This window comes from Adiantum capillus-veneris, chromosome 8, assembly GCF_014529385.1.
Source record: "Adiantum capillus-veneris isolate H3 chromosome 8, ASM1452938v2, whole genome shotgun sequence".
NCBI classification, from domain to species: Eukaryota; Viridiplantae; Streptophyta; class Polypodiopsida; order Polypodiales; family Pteridaceae; genus Adiantum; species Adiantum capillus-veneris.
The window spans coordinates 148,785,607-148,809,914 of record NC_140938.1 but is presented as its reverse complement, the minus strand read 5'-3'; the positions used below and the strand labels follow the sequence as shown (position 1 = coordinate 148,809,914).

The 24,308-nt window shown below is 45.9% G+C and overlaps 1 protein-coding gene across 6 annotated transcripts in view; it reads left to right on the top strand.

Moving 5' to 3' along the window:
* Nucleotides 1–24,308, top strand: part of LOC147453154 (Pseudouridine synthase family protein) — a 185,314-nt gene that overhangs the window by 156,012 nt on the left and 4,994 nt on the right. The window lies entirely within an intron of this gene.

Genomic DNA, 24,308 nt, shown 5'->3' with positions numbered 1-24,308 from the left:
TCTGTGTAAAGACCCACTCTAGACGACTACTACTTACATAGATAATGCCACTGGCCCAAAACGACTACTCATATGTACAATCATCATGAGCCACCAATGGCTCATAAAGAACATCATCTAAGTCTATCCCCACTGGGTGGCAGTGGTGACCTGGCCACAATGTCCACTAGACCACCCTACCACGTGTCTGCCCAAGTGTGAACTGACCAGACCAAAGACCAACTGACCAAAGCCCAACTGTAAACTATTGTCATATGAAAGTGAAAGTGACACTGTAGCAGGCTACAGGTTGCCCGCCACAAGTCCGCTGCCCGTCCCAGAGAGCGGAACTGATGAACTTGAAATATCGGCAATCTACTGTTGGTGGTCGGATGATGGAGAAGGAGGTGGAGGAGGCTGATAGTATGTTGGGTAAGGAGATGGAGGCCAAGTGTATGGTGAGGGGTAGTGTCCATGAGGAGGAGGGTACATCGAGTATGGAGCAGCAGGTTGCGTCATGTGAGACGGTTGCGGTTGAGTAGGTGGAGCTAGTGGAAACCCAAGAAAAGACTGCGCAGGCTGCGAGGGTGGAACAGGTTGTTGGAATCCCGGGAAGCCGTAGAAGTGCTGAGGATAGGATGGAGACTGGGAGGGGGAGGCCACAGAGGGACCCTGAAATTGTGATGAGACCGATCCTGTTGGTTTACACTCCATTTTGGTAGGATTTGCCTTCTCTGCTATTTGAGAATCCCCTGAATGTGCTTTGGAAACGTCCGCCTGTGTCGGTACCTGTGTTGCCATAGCAGGAACTTGCTGAGAAACTTGGTTTGTAGTTGTAGAAGTAGCTGGAACTGCCTGTGAAATGGCTACAGCTTGGTATTTTGCGCAAGGACATAGTGTATGTACCACCGGAGAGAGGTCCTCAACTGTTGCGGTCATATCATTTGCCTCTTTTAACTGTTTTTGCTGAGTGTGGACAATATGTTTGAGGTCCACTACCTGTTGAGTTAAGATTCTTATACGATCTTGAGCTGTAGCAATGAAATTGTCCCTATCCATCGCTCGTTGAAGATGCGTTTGCACTTCCCTTGTCATACCGTCATAGCAAGCGCGATGCATACTGTTGGTACCTTGCAATGAGAGGGCTGCATTGATAATCGTCGAAATGGCTCTTTTGTCTGCCTCTAAAAGTCTGTCGGCTTGAGGCGCAAAAGTATCATACATGTCATGCTTGTCAGATGTCGGCGCCCCAGAGCTAGATGCCCCTGCAGTATCCTTCAGTGCCCCAACAGTAAGAGTAGCACGTGGTGCTGGCGACACAACTGGAGGTTGTGTTTTAGTGACTGCAACACTACTCACAAGAGGTGGTGTGAAAGTGGAGGTGGCCACCGAAGTAGACATACGCACTGCTGGTGTTGTAGTATGAACGTCCGAGATTTTGACCTGTGATTCTGAGAAAGGTAGTGTTGCCAGATGCTCATATGAATCTTTTTGTACCTTTGCCCTCTTGCGCAAGATGCCTTTCCCTTTGGCCATTTTGGAATGTTCTTGATCTTTTGGATCATCTTGAAGGGTGAGAACTGCTTTTGCATCCGTCTCTTGCTGCATAATCTGTACTACCCAATACATAATAGGCGCTGCATAGCAATTGAACCTTTCCGCTTTGCCTTTTCGCTGAGTCCAAAAACGCTTTGCCCTGTCCTGTAGCGCTTTAAACAACAAATTGTGGAATGGGTATGGCAGGCAGTGGTAGAGACAAAAAAGAGCATCGCATATTGCTGGAGAACCTAGAGAAGATGGAACCCCTGTTCTTTCAGGTGCTCGCAGTAAAAAATAATATTGTAACACTTAATACAATTGCTGACTCCTATGATAGTCTGGATGTGAGTCCAGTAAAAGTTCCTGACAAGCATTTGCCGTTTCTTCTTGTGAGAGATTCGAGAAGGTTTTTGTTGCGGGCAGAGGTGCCAGCACAATCAATATTCCCATAGCGTGTCTGATATCCTCCGCTGTAAGTGCAGTATCAATCAGCTTTGGAAAAGTTAGCAAGAGGGAACATAGCTTGGCAGTAGAGATATTGGCAGACAAATCGGTCTGAGCCAAATTTTGAAGACCCAAGTGTACTAGTTGTTTCTGAGAGAACACCTCCTTGAGTGCTGGATTCGGAGCCTGTAGGTGATATATCATTATTAAAGGTACCTTGGAGAGGGCACGAGACGGGCGAGGCACCTGGAGAGTGGTGACTCTGTCAGCAGTGACTGACTGTGGTGAATCTTCCTCTTAAGATTCCTCTGAAATCTGCTCTGAACTAGGAGTATAGTCTGGTTTACTGTCAGAGCTATCCCCAGATGCAGAGGACTCTTCCTCTGATTGCAGATGCTTTTCCCTATTTCGAGTACGAACCATCTTACTAAACTGTGCGGGGACTTCCAATGGAGGCACCGGAGGCACTTGGCGCTGCTGGAAACTGTGCACCGGAGGCACTGGGCGCAGGGAACTGTGAAGACTCTTGGCGCTTCCGATATGAAGAAGTGGAGACTGAAAACTTTTGAATTGAGGCTAAAGTAGCTTTTCAGTTTTTTAAAAGCCGCTTTTTAGGGTTTTTTTGCTTTTGCGCAATCCAGGCGAGGACCCAGGCCGAGAGTGGGCAGGGCGATGACCAAGGCCAAGAGTGGGCGAGAGCCAGGAACAGGGAGGCATAGGGGCTAGGGCGAGGGAAAAGGGAAGGGCGAGGGGGAAAGAGGCTAGGGCGAGGGCGAGGGGGAAAGGCGAGGAGTGGGAGGGTTTAGGCGAGGGCGAGGGCGAGGGGTGGGAGGGTTTAGGTGAGGGCGAGAGGGTGAGGGGGAAAGGGTGAGGGCGAGGGGATGGGAGAGGGCGAGGGCGAGGGGGAAAGGGCGAGGAGGGGGTGGGAGGGTTTAGGCGAGGGCGAGAGGGTGAGGGGAAAGGGTGAGGGGCGAGGGGATGGGAGAGGGCGAGGGCGAGGGGGTGGGAGGGTTTAGGTGAGGGCGAGAGGGTGAGGGGGAAAGGGCGAGAGGCGAGGGGATGGGAGAGGGCGAGGGGGTGGGAGGGTTTAGGCGAGGGCGAGAGGGTGAGGGGGGGCGAGGGCGAGGGGGAAAGGGTTAGGCGAGGGAGAGAGGGCGAGGGCGAGGGGAAAAGGTCTAGCGCGTGGGAGAGAGGGTGAGGGGGGGCAAGGGCGAGGGGGAAAGGGCTAGGGTTAGGGGCGAGGGGGCTTGCAAACTTGTATAAATTTAGGGCCTACCCACTTAGCTCAGTTGCAGAAGTCGTTTCTCTTGAGTAGCAAACCGAGCACCAGAGTTTCTCTTCAGTAGCAAACCGAGCACCAGAGTTTCTCTTCAGTAGCAAACTGAGCACCACCAAAGGCTGCCTTCAATTTGCAACTGCCACCACACACCTTATTTATGAAGATGCATACGGAGGAGATGTGAAAGTTAGGCGAGGGAGAGGGAAGGGAAAAGGGAAGGATTAGGGGAGGCTAGGGTCTAGGGAGAGGAAGGTAATGGGTAGGTTTAGGGCTAGGGGAGTTACTTGAGAGGAGAGACAAGGTGAGGGTAGAAAAAACAGTTAGCTCTAACGCATCGGAAACTATCCGAGAGACCTTAAAGATTTAGCTAGACCAAAAGAATAGCAAACATTGATAAAACCGAGTTACCAGCAAGAATCAGCAATTCCAGATAAAACGCAGATAAAACGCGGAGTATCATCCTACATAAATACCCCACTCAGTATTTATTGCTTTATGCATCTCCAAGAACTGAGATAACTTGAGAGCAAAATCTGAGAAAAGGAACTTATTCAGATTGAGGAGATTAGGTTATGTCCAAGAAAGACAAAGATTGAAGACAGAGAGAGTGAAGGATAGAGTTGATCAAATCCAGAATCAAACCTATGAGCTTAACAGAGTCTGCAGAAGCATAGCTGCCTAAGGAGAGGGTCTACGAGAGAGAAGATAAAACGGAACAGTAAGATGGGGAAGATAGTGATTCTGAAGCTATTTAAAGGTTCAGGAGATTGCGAAGCTCAACACTTGATTTGACTGTCACGCGGTTAGACCCTTGAGCGTCTTCTCAAGCATGATAGCATTTGATCCGAGATCCATTGACTAAAGGCAACGTAACTCCTTCGAGAGTGGCTAATTGTATAGCGCCGTGGGGTAGAATCTCCATCACCTTGTATGGTCCTTGCCATGTTGGGACCAACTTCTTTGCTTTTTTCAGAAACTTGGCCTGAGAAAGTAGCACCAATGCTCCTTGCGTTATTTGCGGCTTCGTGAGATAGCGATCATGCCAGGCTTTACGACGAAGCTGCTCTGCTTCTAGAGCTAGTGAAGCCAAACCTCGGCTTTCCTCCAAAAGGAAAAGACGAGAGACAGATGTCGACCCCAAATTTCCATTGGCACGAAGACTCCCGACTCGCGGGGATCCTGAGTTGAATTCGAAAGGTGCTATCGCTTCCAAACCGAAAGCCAATTGAAATGGGGTGTGATTGGTTGTGGCTTTGAAAGAAGTTCGATATGCCCAAAGTGTACCGTGGATAGCTTGAGCCCAAGTCGAGGGATGAAGATGACATGCTTTCCGAAGGAGTGCTATCAGAACCTTATTAGTGCTCTCTGCCTGCCCGTTTGCTCTAGGGTAATAGGAACAAGATTTTCTGTGAAAAATCTTATAGTTGGCCAGCAAGGTAGAAATTGTTTCATTCACAAAGTGACTACCCCTGTCATCACTGGTGATTTCCAAGGGACATCCAAACCTGCACAAAATATTTTCGTAGAGAAATTTGGCTACCGTAGTGCCAGTGCAGTCCGTTGTTGCAAGTACCTCTGCCCACTTTGTTGCGTAGTCAGTAGCCACCAAAAGATACTTTTGATTGCCGGGTTGGGCAGAGGGAGTAATTGGGTCTACAAAATCTATGCTCCATCTCTCAAAGGGTTCCCATGCCATAGAGACCTGTAGAGGACGGTTTGATTGTTTGCTTGGTTTAGGGAAAATATAGGGCCACCATAAGCCACACTGGAGAATCTTCTGTGCAGTAATATGGCCAGGGTAATGGCCACCAGTGGGACGACTATGGGCATCCTCTAAAATATACTCGACTTCATGAGGGAAGACACACCGCCTCAAAACACCATCCTGCCCTGATTTGTATAGTTGGCCCTCAATGAGAGTGAAAGGCCTAGACTTCAGCAATAGGCGTCTCTTCTGCAGGGGAGAAGCATTCTCTGGGTAGAGGCCAGTAGAAAGCAGATGCAAAACATCACCGTACCATTCCAGAGTGGTATCCACCTTAAAGAGATTGCTATCAGGAAAGTCGTCAGCAACCCCTGTTGCTTCTTCACTAGTGTGAACGCGAGAAAGGTGGTCGGCAAGGACTTGATGTTTGCCGGGCCTGAGTACCACTTCGAAATCGAACTCTTGAAATAAGAGTAGCCATCGCCATACTCTACCTGCAACCTGCGGCTTGTTGAGCAGATATCGCAGGGCATGGTGATCAGTAATAACTGTGAAGTCGACCCCTAAGTAGTGCCGAAATTTTTGCAGAGCATACACAATAGCTAAACCTTCCCTTTCTGTGGTGCTATAGTTGCACTCTGCCTTGGTGAGTAGGTGACTTGCATAGTGAACAGGGCGATCGAGGTTATACTCCTTACTAGGTTGAGTCAGCATCGCACCCACAGCCAGTTGACTGGCATGTGTATGCACATGAACGGTTAGAGACCAATCGGGAGCTACTAAGATAGGCGCTTCAGTGAGGCGTTTTTTAAGGTATGCAAAACCTTCAGCCTCTGCTTTTGACCATTGAAAGGAAACAACAGCACTGGTTAAGCGGGTCAGGGGTTGAGCCACCTGTGCATACATGCGTATAAACCTGCGATGATACCCTGTGTGGCCTACAAAGCTCTGTACCCCTTTTGGGTTGATGGGAGTTGGTAACTTTAAGATTGCCACAATCTTCTCTGGGTTAAGCGCTCAACCTTTAGCAGAAACCACATGGCCCAGAAGTGTGCCTTCAGTAACCAAAAAATGACATTTGTTAGGATTTAGCTTTAGGCGTGCCTCTCTGCACATGAGGAAGACAACAGAGAGCTGAGCGAGGTGTTCCTCTAGGTTTTCCACTAGGGTTGAACATTGAGCACCTAAGAAGGTCGAAAAATCGTCCATGAAGATGCGTAGATGATCCGTAAGCAGAGGACAAAAGATGAGATATACCTTCCTATTGAAAGGTGGGGCATTTTTCAACCCAAAAGACATTCGAGTGTATATAAAAATCATAGTTACCCGGAACGCGGAACGGGAACGGCGACGGGATCCCCCGCGGAATGGGGGAACGGTGAGGGGTCCGGAACGGGAACGGCGCGGAACGGGAGGCATAAAAACACCCAAATAATGCAATTTTAAGCTCTGTGTGATTCAAATATAGTAGTGTCAGAGTCCTTTGACTCTTATACTCACAGAAAACTTGATTTTAAGACCATTCAACCTTACTATGGCCAACGTATGTCGTATAGGCTTGAGAGCTTGAGGGGGGAGGGACGCGGAGAGAGAGAGAGAGAGAGAGAGAGAGAGAGAGAGAGAGAGAGAGAGAGAGAGAGAGAGAGAGAGAGAGAGAGAGAGAGAGAGAGAGAGAGAGAGAGAGAGCTTAAAAGTGGGAGACTCGACTCTCGAGAGAGCTGGAGAGAGAGGGGGAGAGGGAGAGAGCCTTGCCGACTAACAAGGCTAGAGCTTGAGAGTCAAGACTCGAGACTCGAGAGGGTAGAGCTTGAGCTTTCACCCTTGAGAGCTTGTGTGCACTGTGAAGGTAAGGGGTGGGGGGAAGGGCATTTAAGAAGGGGGAGCCTCACAAGATAAAGCTCAAAAATCTGAAAATCTGCCATTCCCAGCCGTTCCGGGCCGTTCCGGTACCAAAAACCCCTGCGGAACGTCTGGCCGTTCCGGGCCATGAAGACCCTCCGGAACGCCGTTCCGGCGTTCCCAACCCATAGGGAGGCGTTCCCTGGTAACACTGATAAAAATACCCAGGGAGTCACAAAGGCCGTTTTCAGCTGATCACTTGGATGGATGCCCAACTGATTGTATCCACTAAACCCATCCATGAAACTGTACAATACATGCCCTGCTACATCTTCGAGCACACGCTCAGTGAAAGGTGTTGGGAAACCATTTGGGATAGTTACCTTATTCAGAGCACGGTAATCGATGCACACACGGATTTTGGTTGATTGCTTCTTAGGCGCTATCACCATGGGTGATAACCACTCAGAGTGCTCCACAGGTACTATGATCCCTACCTCTTGCATTTTTTCTAACTCTGCCTTGACCGCCTCAACATACTTCGGGTTGAGCTTGTAAGCTCGGGCTCTTACAGGCTTAACCCCTTCAACCAGAGGGATAGTGTGGACACCCAATTCTGGTGGAATCCCCTCTAAATCCTTGTAGGACCAAACAAAAACATCTTTAAAAGAGTGTATGAAAGAGACTACCTGATTTAGTAATGCGGGATGTTCCTATAACCAAGATGCTAACAATACGTGCTGAGGGTGGTCAGGATCTCCCAGGTTGACTGCTCTGACCGAGTCCGGGGTTGTAGCTGGAGAGGGTGCTTCTGAAGATGAGAGGTGAGCTGCCTCTTGGATCTTCAAGACATCATGTGCATGTGTTTGATCGATTGGAAACTCTGTATACTCTTCTTGTAACCATCCCTGTGGGAGCTCCTCGAAGGGTAAATCTTCAGATACAGACGACATGACAGAGTGCTTTTGAAGGGGGTCTGACTTGGGAGATGCTCCAGGAAGGGAGAAATCTTTGGCTAGTGCATGCAGAGGAGATTTCTTCCTCCTTCGGTGATGTGTTATAGGTTCCCCAAGACCGAGGGCTTCCATCGGCGGGTCATTCGACGCATGAGAATTTGGGGCTGACACACTTACTTCTTGGACTGTTGTACTGTCTGCTGTAGGACTTTGGACATCAGTGTCCTCCTGAGGATTTTGAAGAGAGAGTGTTACTGGCGGCATAGGTAAGTTTTGAGTAGAGACCATGTAGCATGGCATCGAAGTGGTAGCTTCCAACCACTGTAGCAGGTCCTCGTCAGACCCGTCAGGTGGGATGGGTTGCTCAGTGTCGGGGTTGGACTGTACTGTCAATGAGCTGTGCTGAGCCACTGGATCCATCCCTCCTTCAAGCCGGATTGGTTGCATTTGGGATCCGGGAGTGTGTATCCACATGGCGTCGTTTCCCCAATCATGAAGTGCCTTAGTATGCCGCAACCATGGTCTACCAATCAGCAAGGGAAATCCTCCCTCCACCTGAGGAAGACTGACCTCCACAAAATCCAAGCTAAATGTGAAGTCTTGTACCTTCAAAGGCACCTTCTCTACTATGCCCACAGGATAGACTGTCCTCTGGTCTACCAATGTAACAGTGAACGGAGCAGGGCGAGTAGGCTGCAGACCTAAGGCTGTCATGGTAAATTCAGGCATTAGATTGATTCCAGATCCACCATCCACTATGACGCCTGAGAATGACTGCCCAAGAATAGATACAGTAAGACATGGACTTTTATAGTCGGTGAGGGGAGCAGCTAGATAGGAAATCATGTAGGACTCCAGGGGCTGCACAGGTAGGTGCCCGCCACTAGGCCCTGTACCAGGGTACAAAGATTGAATTATTGAGAGGGTGTCACTTCTAAGAGTTGCATCTAGCCGAAGCATCTCATAAAGAGATACTTGCTGGAAGGTGTTCTTCAAGATTGCTTCCGCAGTGGGCCTAGCTTCTACAACGTGGGCCTCCTCGGAAACTTTGACCTGTTGCAAGTCAGCTATTGCTGCCAGGAAAGCTCCATCAATGTCCGAAATCATGGAGATTGGCCTATTCTTTGCACCATTTACGGGTGTGACATTTTGAACAGGTGGCGGAAGTGTTGGACCTGATGGTCCAGTTGGCAAACTTAAACCCAGGTCTGCTCTTTGTGCTCGAGTGAGCACCCCAGTAGGCTCTGCTGCTTGTTGTGGCTGAACTGTATGTGTAGCAGGTGCTGGCTGAGGGGTGGTGTTCACTGTGATTAGATTGATTTTCGGGAATGTAAACTCTTGCTGATTTTGATTTGGGCCTGAAGATAAGGATGCCCTTTGTTTGGGACAATCTTTACTGTAGTGGTCCTTAGACTCCGGACAATGTCTGCAAGGAGTAGACCCTTCAGGTAAATGACACTTACTTTGGTAATGCCCATATTCACCGCATCTATAGCATAGGATTGGCCGATTTGATAGACGAAACGGGGAACGAGGTGGTCGTTGCTCTTGTTGTTGCATGGTGTTGGAGGCTGAGGTGTAGAAACTTTGGGGAACTGAGGGAGTACTGGCATGATAAAAATTGTGGGGTGCAAAGTTGTTGTGCATACCTTGTTGCATAGGGGGTGTTGTCAGCAGAGGAGGCAACGGGTTTTGATGGCCGTAGGGTGAGACCATGTTGGATGCAGGTGCTAGCGCTTGTTGGAGAGGACCTAGATTTTGTTGTATTTGCCGCAATCCTTTGATATAGTAACAATCCTTATCTTCGTGCCCAGATTTTTCGCAGAAGTGGCAATAAGCCCGAAGGGGACAGTCCTGTGGAGGATGTCCAGGAGAGCGACAAGAGCTGCACCATACCATAGCTTTGGTCTCCTGTTGAGACCGAAGCTCTTCTAGTTCTCTTTTGATTTGATCGAAAGCCTCCAGGTGCGATGGTTTCTCTTGTCTCAGAGAGATTGATTCCTCTTCTTGGAGGGCTCGTTGTAGTTTGAGGGCTTCGAGTTCCCTGCTCAAGGAAGTCAAAGGATCAGCAGGACTTCCTTCGGAGAACACAGAGGGAGTATCTATGTGAGGAGAGTTGTTGAACAGCTTCCTAGCCCCCTCTATTCTAGTAGCAGCTGCGATGAATTCCTCCAGAGTGGCGTCAGGTCGAAGGCTCTCCCGGAGTTTTTGCTGAGAGATTTTTGGAAGCGCCTTCTCCACCCACTTCTTAACCATGAATTCACTGGGTTGCTGGGGAAGCTTGGCAACCAGGAAGCTTGGCGCCTTCTCCACCCACTTCTTAACCATGAATTCACCATGTTGGCCAACTCATCCAACACTTTCTCTTGGTAGTCGCCCGGCCTGAAAGCTGCACAGAACTGTTGTCTTAAGTCTGCCCAAGTTGCAAAATGATTCTCTGCAAACTGGTTGTACCATTTGTTTGCTAAGCCGTCCAAGGTGGAAGGAAAAGTACCAGATAAGCATCTTCCCTGTTAAGCCCACGTCCTCTACAGAGAGATACGAACCTCCGTGCATGGTCGTCCGCATCTTCCGAGGAGAGTCCTTTGAAGGTGGGGAACTTGATGTTTACCTTGGCCAACACGCTAGCCAACGCCTCCATGGCCCCTTGTTGCAGCAGAATAGGAGACAGCTTTATTGGAGAAGGTGATCTGGAAGATGTGGAACCTGATGAAGGAATGGAAAATGAAGGAATGGGAGATGAAGGAATGGGGGATGGCGTATGTGGAGGTAAGGTTGATGAGGTTAATGGACTTCTACTAGATACCACCGGGCGTCTTCTGTTATAGTGCTTCAGAGGGCTCAGTAGTGCGCTTTGACGCTCAACTGACCGCCTTGTATGTGTCATGCAATGAACAGTGAAGAGCACAGGTTTAACACAGAACAAGTGATGATATGACTAGACCACCTTGCCCAGGATCAGTACTAGACCACCTAGCTGGCAGAACGAGGAGGGTCAGACCAGGGCGAGGACTAGTAGACCAGGGTCCAAGACCAAGGAGCAGGGCGAGGACTAGACCAGGATCCAAGACCAAGGACCAGGGCGAGGACTAGACCGGGATCCAAGACCAAGGACCAAGGACGAGGACTAGGACGAGGACGAGGACCAGGACTTGGACCAGGGCGAGAGAGGACCAGACCAGACTTGCAAACTATCTACACAGTGTTAGCTTCACGATTCTATCCCCACAAGAGTAAGACTTCCTTTGAGGTCCCACCGTGATCGCCAAAATGAGAGCACCTATAGCGCGGATAACGTGTCGTGCTCTCTAGAGTGGGTGGTCCTCAGTGCAATGTGCGTGACAATCTCACTCAAACAGACTAAATCTCCCTCAAACGGATGAACAGAAAGGAAACAATAGATGTCAATAGAGCTCTCAAAGACACATTAGCAGACCAAAACATATGACTCGACTATCTCAAAGACTGATACAGACTCTGGCGTGGCAGCACACTCAGCTCCAGCCCAGGACTCTCAGGTACAAATGGGGGTGTCGAGGCTCAGATGTGCCGGGATGGTGCAGACGTGCTCTGTGTAAAGACCCACTCTAGACGACTACTACGTACAAAGATAATGCCACAGGTCCAAAACGACTACTCATATGTACAATCATCAAGAGCCACCAACGGCTCATAAAGAACATCATCTAAGTCTATACCCACTGGGTGGCGGTGGTGACCTGGCCATGAGTCCACTAGACCACCTTGCCACGTGTCTGCCCAAGTGTGAACCGACCAGACCATAGACCAACTGACCAAAGCCCAACTGTAAACTATTGTCATATGAAAGTGAAAGTGACATTGTAGCAGGCTACATCTTCCTTGCAAAATCATCAAAAAAATGATTCACCTTGCAAGCATCAATGACGACTTGCAAAATCTTAGGCAGATGAAATTCTAGCCATACCATTGCGTGAACATAAGTTCAAACTCGGTCCACTTAAGGGCGAACCCGCTTTAGATCTCAATGATATTCTCCCATATGTGGTTAAGATAGTTCTTACCATTTTAAAACGGTTGGCGAATTATATCTTACGAACATAATAGTTCGAATTTATTTCAGCAGCGTGTAAATGCTACTTGACCTTTTCATGGAGAAACATATACCGCAACCAAAAGTTGCTACTGTAATGGTAAAAGCACATAGCGTACTCAATGATCAACGATCGTTAGAAAACCTCTTCTCCGTAGAGAAACTCAAATTTCTTCTACCGAACACACCTCAAATAGAGATTCTCGTGTCGGAATATCCTTGCGCGCAAAAAGGCGCTCAAGAGAGTATAAGAAACTCTCGTCCAATTCCTGAAAAGGAAGTTGGGTCATCTCATTCTATTCAGCAGAAAAAAAAATTCGACTGATAGATGACCCACCTTGGCATAGGTCTGCATCTTCATGTGTTATCCATGTATCCAAAGGTGTACATAGTTCTTAAGCTATGTTAGAGTTTTGGTGAACCTGGGAAATTACCTTCCCTTCATAAGATCCTTAGAGCGATGACGCTCAACCTGACAATCCCTTGGCTCGATCTAAGAGCAAAACCCGCTCGTCAAATAATATATGATTTCAATCCTTGGATTCCTCGAGCACAAGCCGTCATCGTCGCTTGTTCCTTTTCTCGTAAAGAGAGTGTTCATTCACTTGTGTGAAAAGAACTACCATGTCTTCCCTTACCGGGTAGGGAGTGTTGGTTCATAAGGTACTTAAGCTTAGTGAAAGCTTTTTCTTTTTTTGCTTGAAAGCTCAGAATGGTTCCTTCATAATTTCCTACCCGCAATAGCAGGTAATCTGTTCGAGAATTACCGGATACCAGATCAATCATGGACCTTCCGGATGGTTAAGCAAAGCAATTCATCGTATAAAACAATGTTCTGACTCAACCGTACCTACTCTCATAAACACTCGAGAGTGATTGTCCTGGTTAGACACGTGCGTATCTCGTTCATAAAAGCAATATTCAGTTTTAAAATCCCTCAAAGATTTAACTTTAATCAAAGACCTGTCCTCTCACTTAAAGTTCAAGGGTCTTTTGTTCAAAAGCTCAGGAGTTAGATTGAATTCCCTTACTCACCTTCGAGACTCGGGGCATGACATCCTTGCAACTCTCTTTTCCAACTCTGTTTCCAGAGTCCTCTTCCCGCAGAACAACTCTGCTTTCCCAAACACGAAGTCCTTACTTGGGAATCCCAACTTCCGGATCACAACTTGAGAGACTACCTCCCTCCGAACCGTGGATCTACTTCCCAAACTCGGGTACGAAACCCTTGGGCTGATCTGGCTCTAGTTTCTCAGAGTGCTTTTCTCTTGCAGAGGCTCGTGCCTTCCTCTGCTCCTACTCCATCACGAAAAGGAAGTATACCTGCAATCAAATACTTAGAGATCATAACATGAAAATCATTACCTTCAAAATCTCGACACTTGAAACGCAACTCGGTTCTCGAAAAGCAATTCCCCGGAAGAGATCTCTACATAGAAAATCCTCTCTTCCAATCCTACACACAAAAGAGGTGTGTTCTCGGGTTCCTTCTCGTAAATCATCCCCGTCTACGACGTTTATGGGCTGTCAACAGAGAAAAACAGCAGCTTGTCGCGATGGAAACACGCTCCGTAGGCACTTTCTTTGCGAGGGAACTCGCGCATTGGGTCTTGGCGACATCGGGTACACTTGGGACAGTCATGGGCATCACCGGTAAACGTCTTCTTTGCGGGTGAACTCTGCAGCAGCATCTCCTCCTTGCAAAAACTGATCCTCTCCCTGAGTGAGGGCCTATGATGCTTTTATAGCTCTTGGCCACGGCACGAATAGCTGCTCGCGTAGAGAATGCGGCCGTTTTTCTTGTTTTTTTTTTTTTTTTTTGCGTTGTTCTGCCTGAAAAAGAGAGAGAAAACGTTGGCTGATCTGGTGCCTTATTTATCAGATGACTGCCCACTTATTAAGTGGGCGGCGGGCATATTTTGAAAATAGTATGAATCTACCCAAAATCTCAATAAAACCTTATAAGTTAAAAACAATGCTTTCACAACACTTCCCAGGCATCCCTGGATTCAATCACATGCACAGTTGCAATGCAAACATAGACTTCCTCGCAGGAAAGCATCTCCTTTCTCGAAAAGCAATCCCGCTTTCTCAGAAACCATCCGTTTTTCCTCAAAATTTCCTCTAAACCCATCTTCATTCAAGTGCTTGCTTTGCCTTGTGCACAATACCAACACAGTTTGGAATTTCCTCCTGACTATGGATATCCCCTTTCCAATGCACCCGTCACCTACCTGTGACGCATCAGGAATACCCATCACCTAGTCCTTTCCTACCAAACTCACGGTACAATCTCCTTCGCGATGCTCTATGTTACCATCCTATGACGCATCAGAGATGTGCGTTCCCGGATGGTCGGATACTTCTTCCGATGCTCCCTGTCACCCATCCGATGTAACGCATCAGAAGTACATGTTCCTGGTGGCCTTACAAATATTCCCGTTCTCAGTGCTTCTGTAATTACTTGAATGACGCACTAGGAATACGTTGTACTTGGATGTCTCCAGTGAGAAAAACAGTCTCACTTAAAATTCCAGTAATTCATTTAGAATTATTTTTCCTTGGTGTTCCAAGAGAGAAAACCCTCTCATTTATAAATCCAATAATTCATTTAGAATTAATTTTATGTCAGATAAAGCCAATTTAGCAACAGTCTGACAACTGAGTTCTTGTTAGCTTTTTTGGGCGAGGTTGTAGGACGCCAGGCAGCCACGGCGAGTCACTTTGTTCCAGTGGCTGGTTGCACATAGAGTTATAGCAGTGGGGAGATGGCTTGTACATAGTGGTCTCTCAGAAGCATGCGTAGCTTGTGACCATCCTTTGGAGAGTCAGCGTCATTGTCTTTGGGACTGTCCTATGGCACAGCATGTTTGGCTTTGTGTCCTTCGGCTGATGCCAGCTCTTTCCACATCACGATGGGCCCGGCACTACAATTTGAGCTATCCTCCACCAATAGGATGATAGTGATGCAAGGCGGTCAACCTACACTCCAGCCTGCTACAGAGCGTATTCCACAGGAGTGGTGCAGTGAGAGAGAGGAGTGTTGGGAGCTCGTCTGCGGCCTGACACTCTGGTTCATCTGGCGGGCCCGTTGCTTCAGCATCTTTGAGGCTCGCCCTGTACCACCAACATAGACAGATCGAGATCTTTGGCTAGAGCTGATCCATACTCTCAAGGGACAGTTCGAGAAACTCCACGGCATCTCCGATCACATGCGGGAGCGTAGAGAGGCTTTCCTTCAATCCTGGTGCCCTGGGCCTTTCTTCACCATGGTCCAGGGTGTGCTCAGATGGCACTACCGTCCATCTGTGTGGATTTACCCTCCTCCCATCTCCTGATTTAGCCTCATTGTACATATGCTGTTTTTTTATTGGGAGAGTCTCCCCTTATGCTTGTTGTAGCCCTCTCTAATTGAGGTGGTTGTAGCCCTATGGGCAGTTTCATTAACTAATAGAAGAATCTTTTTCTCGAGAAAAAAAAAAACATGCAAGATGCCCAATTAGAGTATTGACCATGGAGGATATTAATGAGATCTGCCATCAAACGGTGAGGGATATCCTGTAACTTTGATGATCATACACCCCGCCCATTATCCACTCACCTCTGTTGAGATTATATGGCTCATTGTATCAGCCCTCCCTCATTATATCAACTCTTACTCATACCCTACACAATTCCATTTAGCTGCTCACTTCTGACAGTTTAGGATATTACAACAGTTTTAGTACCTCTCAATACCCCAGAGTCTTTCTTAGTAGTCAAACATTGTATGAGACTCATCACTCTGTAACTTTTTGGCCTCATAGGTCACCTTGGCCTGTTGAATACATTAATATATCATTTTATTTCATTCTCTATGCCTCTACGGCATAGATTCTCAGAAGATGTAACCAAATTATATTGGATATGTCCTTAAGGTCAAGATAATATAATCTTTCTTTCATGGACTTCTTTCAGAGATGTGCTCCTCGCTCCAATGCCACTCATCGATATTTTAAGGGGTCACAGTACCGCATGTAGGGATTGTTCAAGCCCGTAGACGCCCCATAGGACTAGGATAATAGTCTGTGAGTGTACATCACAGGGCCATTTGGGAGAGTTGACTACGACATGAACAAATCAGGCAGAGGGAGATCGAGCGAGCTTTCTTAGATCCTGCTACTATGCTGCAGGGAATCTTCATCCCCTACCTACCTATGTAGGCCTTACTAGACCCTCTAATTTAGCTAGCTAGTCTTTTGCATGTCATGGTGTACTCCCCTGCACAAATAGTTTCACATCCATTAGAGTTAGAAATCCACATCCCCATACGAATGTATACACACCACCATTTCAGCCTATTTTAGTTTGTAGTGTATTTATTTTCAGCACTCTTATCCTTTTTTTTTGGATACCCAAAGGGCATACACATGTACATTGTTTTGTCTCATAGCGCACCAACTTCGACATGTCTTGGATAAGATCTTGTGGAGTATTTATGGTGGCATTCTTTGTTATTCTATCACCCTGGTTTCCAATGTTTCTAGGACACAAATAGCTGGCTTAGAGGATGCTTCATCGTCTCCATTGATTCAGGATGTTTGGACACGGACTAATTTTGCAGATCCCGCATCCCATCTGGCTACATGCATCATTGCATCTTCCTAGGCTTCCAGATAGACAGCTGTAGAGCGAAGACGACACCTGTTTCGTAGGGAACATGAGTTGTAGGACCATTTGAGTTGCATACGGTGGTAGCTCGAGGAGTTTCTAGGAGACGAGTTCCTAGGGGAGTGTGAGGTTGACACTAGAGAGATACTTAGCCACATCGAGATTGAGAAATCCGAATTTGCCTATCATGCTTCGGTCTTGGCATGGATATATAAAGCGGATAGGTTGAATAAGGATTTCTTCACACACTTTCGGGAGCGTCCCAAGGGGACTTATATTAGAGCCTTACGAGATTTTGGAGACAGGTTAGAGGCAGATCTTGATGAGGTCCTTGACATAGATTTTGATTATTTGAACATTTGTTTATTGCTGATAAGCTGACTGATGATATTTTGCATGCCAGAGAAGAGGTTTTGTCTAATGTATAGTGTGTGGTTACAGAGAATGTGCAACACTTTACTAGCCCCCTTCTCTATGTAGGAGATGCATGATGCAATGGTTGGCCTAGATGGGGCCTCTCGTCTAGGAGAGGATGGTTTGAATAGACAGTTTTCCTTGCATTTTTGGGATGCAATCAGCTCCGTAATGCTTTGAGGCTTATAGCACATATTTGACTTAGGAGAGATGCTTGTCTCTATGTGTTCATGACTTATTTCTCTTATACCGAAAGGAGGTGACGCATCGCCCCTCCGACAGTGGAAACCAATCACCCTCATGTCTTGTGTGTATAAGATGTTTGCTCGGATGATCGGTATGTGCTGGAAGCCCTTACGAGGCGTTGGACTGGGCTCATCAAATAGAGCAGCCTATAGCATTGATACGTCTTGATTTTGAGAAGGCTTATGATAGAGTAGATTGGAGTTTCTTAGAGGGCACTATTCAGAGGACAGGTTTCCCCTTGTAGTGGATGAGAGGTGTATCTGGATTGTACCGTATTGCTTCCAGCGTTGTCATGATCAGAGGCCCCATTGGATGGTGCTTTGTTGTGTCTCATAATTCATTTAGCTCATCAACTTTTGTATGTTTTTTGCTAAGGCCATGTCTCTCTTCTTGTGCCATAAGACCCTACAATTGAGAAGTCTTACTATGCCTTCATGTGACTCGCCAGATTTGTTTGATCAAGATTTTGTAGATAACACTATGCTCTCTGTATGCTATGACACACCCACCTTGGACAGTCTACAAGATGCTCTTGCTACCTTTTGCTTGGCCAATGGTCCTCATCAATTGGCACAAGTCTTTTGGTTTTCTTGTAGGGATGGATGAGGATTGTCAGTAGGGTGCACGGAATAATTTCACTTGGCTACCTAGAAGACAGACTTATAGATATTTGGGTTTCCATGTTGGCTTTCATGTGCCAACTGAGCAGCAATTTGCATCCGTACTACAGTCTGTCATGAAGAAACTTTTCCATTGATCATCCTTGCATTTTCTTTGGTTGGTAAATCCCTTTTATTTATTCAGGTTCTTCTTGCGACGGCTTGGCTCACCACATCGTGCATGACTCTTCACTTTGACATCATGGCACGCTTGAAACGCCTTGTACACAACTTTTTGTGGGGTCACCTAGATGGATCTACTAACACTCGACCAGGAGTCCTTTGGGACACAATCATTTTTCCTAGAGTGGAGGGAGGATTAGGGATTATTGGTCCAAAGGTGGAGAGCAAGGAATTGCTAGCCAAGCATATATTACGCGAATTGTTTCCAGGTGGCAAGGGTTGAGCTTTGGAAAGTGTTTCTGCACCATGCTTTGTCACATACCTCTCCTCGTGTTGGATCGATGGATATTGCTAGTGTTTGCACCCAACCATAAGATTCATCTTCACAGATGCTCCTTTGGGTACATCGCATATTTCACCACTTATGTGCTGCTTGCTGAGGATTTGAAAGGAATTACGTCTTGCTTTGGTTTGACACCCGCCTTCTCTTGTTGAGGAGGTAGCGAGGCAACCACTTGCATGGAATGCATTTGTGATTTGATTCGGCTGGGCATTAGCTAGGCAAGAGGAATCACATTGTTTGGGCTAGATAGTGTCGTGTCTCTCTGCTTCCACGATATGAAACAAAGTTAAAAAATGAAGATCTTGCTTGATTGAAGTGCATATGTTAACTGTGCAGTGATGTGACACAATGATGTATGAGATAATATCATAGCAGGTGTGCACGCCCAAGTGTGGGGGTTTGATACTTACAAGAAAGGGTTGTATGAGAAATGCCTCTAAGAGCATGCAAGGCAAGTTGGGTAGTTGGAGGCCATGTGGTCAGTGATAGAAAGGAACATGGGTGAGAGACTTAATGTACTGCATGAGGGCCAAACAGACCTATTCCGTAAAAATTTTACAAAAGTCATTTTCTGTTAAAAAAACCGCTCGCTAGGGACAAGGAAAACGCAGTTTTGAGCATTTTTATGTTTCACCTTCATAGACCAATTCCACACCGATTGGGAGATATCAAAGTTTTCATACTCTGTTGTTTTTCAGGAGAGGTGCAAGAAGAAACAGGAGAAGAGGAAGGGCAAAGGGGAAGCAGAGAAAGAGGGAGGTTTATTCTTCTTCCTGGATCAGCTTTCTCTCTTAGATTTTTTGCAAGGAGAGCGATGTGAAGTGCATAGAAGGAAGGTTGAAGACGAAGCAGAAAAGAGGGAACTATGGGTTGTTGATTGTTAATATTTTCCTCAGGATTGGAATTAAGAGCAGACAAAGGGAGTTTACTTGTTCGATGGCTTGGGGAAAGGAAGGGTGAGCTCGACAATGGCCGATGTTTGAGGTAAGCACCAGTCTACGTTCATTGAGGGGCTCGAGTGTATGTGGCAATGAGGGCCTGGACATTCATCGAGAAGACCCCAAGATTGTACTTGATTGGAAGCCAAGCAGCGGTTCTGATTGATTGTCAATGTTGGAGCTTATGTTTAAGGATTTACCTAGAGTTGTTGATCATCTTTATGATTATTATAGGTCAATTCGACCATATTGTGTATGGTTTGTTTTAGATTCATTAAATTCAATGTTGGATTGGCTCTTGCTACATGTTTTACATTGTATGCTGCTATTAATCTTATGCTACTTACTAAATCTATGTTATCTCCTCGAAATCAGTCTCTAATGGAATTTTTGCTCTCATATTAACTCTCTAGTATCTCCTGCTACAATATATACACTCATTTTTGTTTCTGCTTCTCTCCTCTTTCAACTCTCTCACAGCCAGAAGCCCGACGCTTTCTTCGTCAACCCTGGAGAACCGTGTACTCTAACAATATATACACTTATTTCTGTTTCTGCTTCTTTCGTCTCTCAACTCTCTCACAACTAGAAGCCCGACGCTTTCTCGGTCGACTCTCGAGAGCGCATTCCGACATCTTTGGTGAACCCGACGTGAAATTGACAGGGGTGAGAGGTACAGATGGAGAAGCTAAAACAACTGATGACTTTTATTGAAGAGCTAAATTCCAAAGGGTGTGATGAAAGCTTAGCACTTTCAAATTTTTCAAAGATGGTCCAATTGCTTCAAGGATATCTACTCGAAGTGGAAGTCATGAAGACGAAAAGGCAAATTGATGATGCAGTGGAGATGGCACATGATGCCATATATTACTAGTGTGGTGTTTTTCAAGGACATGATCCAAAGGGTTTCCTTGTATGCTATGAAGCGGAGATGAAGAGTCAAGGGGTTCGAGAAGATCGGATGGTTGCAGCTTTTGCAGAAATTGTAAGTTTTGAGTTTAAAGATCAGGTTTGGGATCTAGCAAAAACATACGCCAGACAGTGGGACTATTTTACAGATGGATTTATTCATGGAATCTCGAGAATTAAGGACTTGGAAATGAAGCAGATTACTGGGCAAAGTCAATTTACTTTCTCTAAAGGTCATGGGGATTTGATGCAGGTACTAAACTATGAAGAATTCTAGAAACAAGTTTGTGCAAACTTAGCAACAGAGCAAGATGCTTGGGGAGATGTTGCACAGATTGAAGGGCGAGAAATTGAAGTCAATGCAGGCTGTCTAGAGATGTCTTAAGCTAGTGGCTGCGAAGTTAGCGACCAATATGAAGTTGTTAAGAAAGTTGCAGGTTGTTCAGTAATCGAGTGACAAAGGGATACCATGTGTGTGGATTATATGAAGGTGTGTAAAGAGTCTTTGAGTTTAAAAGAAGATGCTTATCATGATATGGAAACTCCACTGAATATCATGAATGTATCATCGGATACATATGAACAAGAGCAAGAGTCTATGTGTATTGTGGAGGAAGTGCATACATGTGATGATATTGTGGAACAGGATGCTGAACATGATGACGATGGCATCATTGATACTTTCCTATGTGGCTTACATGTATATGGTTCAATATGTGGTGATACCCTTTATGCCTATTTAGAGGGGGTGCAAGTTTTACAGAGGGAGGATGGGCTTCCAATAGGCACATGTATTTTTGAAGAAGACAAAGAAGAGGACTTATGCATGGATAAGTCTATGTGTGAGTGATGCTCCAAACTTTACAGATGTAGAGAATGTTGATGAGCTTCCATGTGTTGAAGTTGTTGATGTGGGAACGGGATGCAAGCAAGCACATGAGGATCCCAAAGATAGAGGGGGTGAAGAGGGTATGTTGGATCGTCTATCAAGGTGGCAAGACAACCAAGTGTTTTAAAATATTCTTGCTAGATTTTTCTGAGGATATGCACGGTATAGGTCTTTTATGGTATTTTCCTTGCTAGTCGTGTCAGGGATTTTATGATTGCCAGCGAAAGGGAGTAGTTGCTCTTGTATGCATGCTAGAAGACAAATTCTCTTACCAATCACCAATAGGGTTTGGGTACTTCCTCTTCTGACAAATTTTTCTATTTTGCAACGAATATAGGTGCTATGTACTCAGCATGAGGTTCAAACCAAGTGGATTCACGAAATTCTGCAAGCAGATTCAACATGGATGTATGCTATTGGGGCCGAGCTATGGTGTTTTGTTGTGTAAGTCTGCAAAATTCACGTATGTTATGGGTCTTTGCAACCACATATGCCGGATGGGTTTTGAAGCTCTAATGTTTGGATAGTTTCTTCTTATTCCATTTGATCCAGGTGGGTATGATGATGCCTTCAGGTTATAGCAGGTCATCTCCAGGTGCTCTAAAGCAAGGGATTCATTGGGTGAAGGGCGTGAATACTTGGTTGACTACTATATGTTGAACATTGCATACAATCTTGGAGGACTTATGAAGCCAAAGACTATTCCAACCCAATTGGCTCATGCTGGAGGATGTAGAGGTTCAGAGGGTGTGGATGTCGTGTCGCTCCGCTTCCACAATATGAAACAAGGTTAGAAAATGAAGATCTTACTTCATTGAAGTGTATATGTCAATTGTGCAATGATGGGACATGATGATGGATGCCAGAATATCATAGGAGGTGTGCAAGCCCAAGTGTAGGGATTTGATGCTTACATGAAAAGGTTGTGTGGGAAATGCCTCTAAAAACATGCAAGGCAAGTTGGGTAGTTGGAGGCCATGTGGTGAGTGATAGAAAGGAAAGTGGGTGAGAGACTAAATGTACTGCATGAAAAAGACTAAAAAGTCCTATTTTGTAAAAAATTTTCTAAAGCCGTTTTTTGTATAAAAGGGCCCACGACGGACAAGGAGAACGTCGTTTTACAGCTTTTTTGTGTTTCACGCACATAGATCAATTCTGCACCTATTGGGAGATATTAGAGTTTTTGTACTCTGTTGTTTTCAAGAGAGGTGCAGGAAGAAACATGAGAAGAGGAAGGGCAAAGGAGAAGCAGAGGAAGAGGGAGGTTTATTGTTCTTCTTGGATCAGCTCTCTCTCTTAGATTTTGTCAAGGAGAGCGATGTGAAGTGAGGAGAAGGAACGGTGAAGACGAAGCCAAAAAGAGGGAACCATGGGTTGCTAATTACTAATGTTTTCCTCAGGATTGGGATTAAGAGCAGACAAAGGGAGTTTACTTCTTCGATGACTTTGGGAAAGGAAGGGTGAGCTCGATAGCAGACGGTCGGACAACGATGTTTGAGGTAAGCAACATTCTACGTTCATTGAGGGGCTTTGAGTGTATGCGGCTATGAGGGCCTCGACATGCATCGAGAAGCCGCCAAGATTGTGATTGATCGGAAGCCAAGCAGCGGTTCTGATTAATTGTCATTGTTGGAGCTTATGTTTAATGATTTACCGAAAGTTGTTGAACATCTTAGTGATTATTATAGGTCAATTCGACCATACTGTGTATAGTTTGTTTCCGATTCATTAAATTCAATGTTGGATGGTGCTCCTGCTACATGTTTCAGATTGTATGCTGCTATTAATCTTATGCTACTTAGTAAATCTATGTTATCTCCTCCAAATCAGCCTCTAATGGCACTTATTCTCTCATATTAACTCTGAGTATCTCCTGCTACGATGTACACACTTATTTCTGTTTCTGTTTCTGTTCCCCTCTGTCTCAACTCTCTCACAGCTAGAAGCTCGGTGCTTCTTGGTCAACCGTGGAGAATTGTGCACTCCGTCAATGGAATGTCAGGCCAGCAGGCTCTTTACAGTGCTAGTGAGATGCTTCTTTGATTGGTGCACATCTTATTGGTGCTACCTACGGGATCCATAGGGGGGTTGGTTTCTCTATGACAGAGATAGATGAGACTATTGCACCTGACTGGCATGGCTATGTTGGGGGACATACTCTTGTACCGTCTCCCCGATTGTTGCTCAACAAGGGACTCTAGTCTCCAGTCTTGCTGAGACTGGCCATCATGGGCGTCACATCAGGCTCGAGTTTCATGGTGAGATTCCACCTGACTAGCAGTTGACTACCCATTGACAACCTGTTAGAGCGGTAAGCTTTTTCCAAAGGAGATCATGTGTTGAGCCTGTTTTCACTACTGAGGAGGTACCATTTTGGAGATTGTGGATTTGGTAGGGAAAACCCCTTGTTCAATTGGACTGGGATCCTGATGAGTGGCAATGGCCTTCATTGTGCAAGGATGGAGCCCCTCTGAATCTTTTTGTGATTATAGAGAATAGAGGTCTCTAGAGGCTATTGAGCCTCTCTAGAGGTTTGCACGTATGATCACTTATTAAGCAGCTTGGACTGCATGTGTCAATTAGTACCTGGCTGCTTGGTCCCGCTTAACAAACTTGCGCTGCCAATACAGTCACCATGGAAAACTTACCGCACCACGTAAGTGTAGGGGAGGTGTGTTTTTTTACAAGTTACATAAGCGTATAAGTAGGGGTAGGCCCCCAAAAATTTATCTCCCAAGCTTAAAAATAAGGGAGGGGGTATCATATTTATGGGGGAGGGGAGGGGAAAATGAGAGGAAGTTTTTGTGTTTCAAAATCATGGCTTCCCAAAATAGTCTTCCCTCAAACTTGTGAGTCAATAGCTACAAAGATACATGCAAGAACTAACATTGCTTTGTATCAATTGCTTGTTTTGTGATTATAGTTCATTTGTTAAGGGGATGAAAGCTATAAAGAGCTTGTACAGATAACAACTTTATAACAATGTTTTTTGAGTAATTTAGATGGGTCCAAATTGGACGAGTAGCTAGAGTGTAGGTTGAACGGAACAGAAGTGGTTCCTTTGTACGTTGCCAATCACTATGCTACATGCTCTTTGACTAGTTTTACTCAATTAGATCATGTGAGACTTGAATTTTATATTTAAGATAGGGGTATGATAGTTTTTTGCATTGATTATCGTGTAAGCGGGGTCATATTCCCTAATATGAGTCGTATATAGGGGTTTCATCAAAGTAGTCCGCTCGCAGATGGCGTCCCATTTAGTATATAGAGTAAATCTCCCTGGGCCATAACCTCATTGTTTTATCTACCTGTATGTGTCAT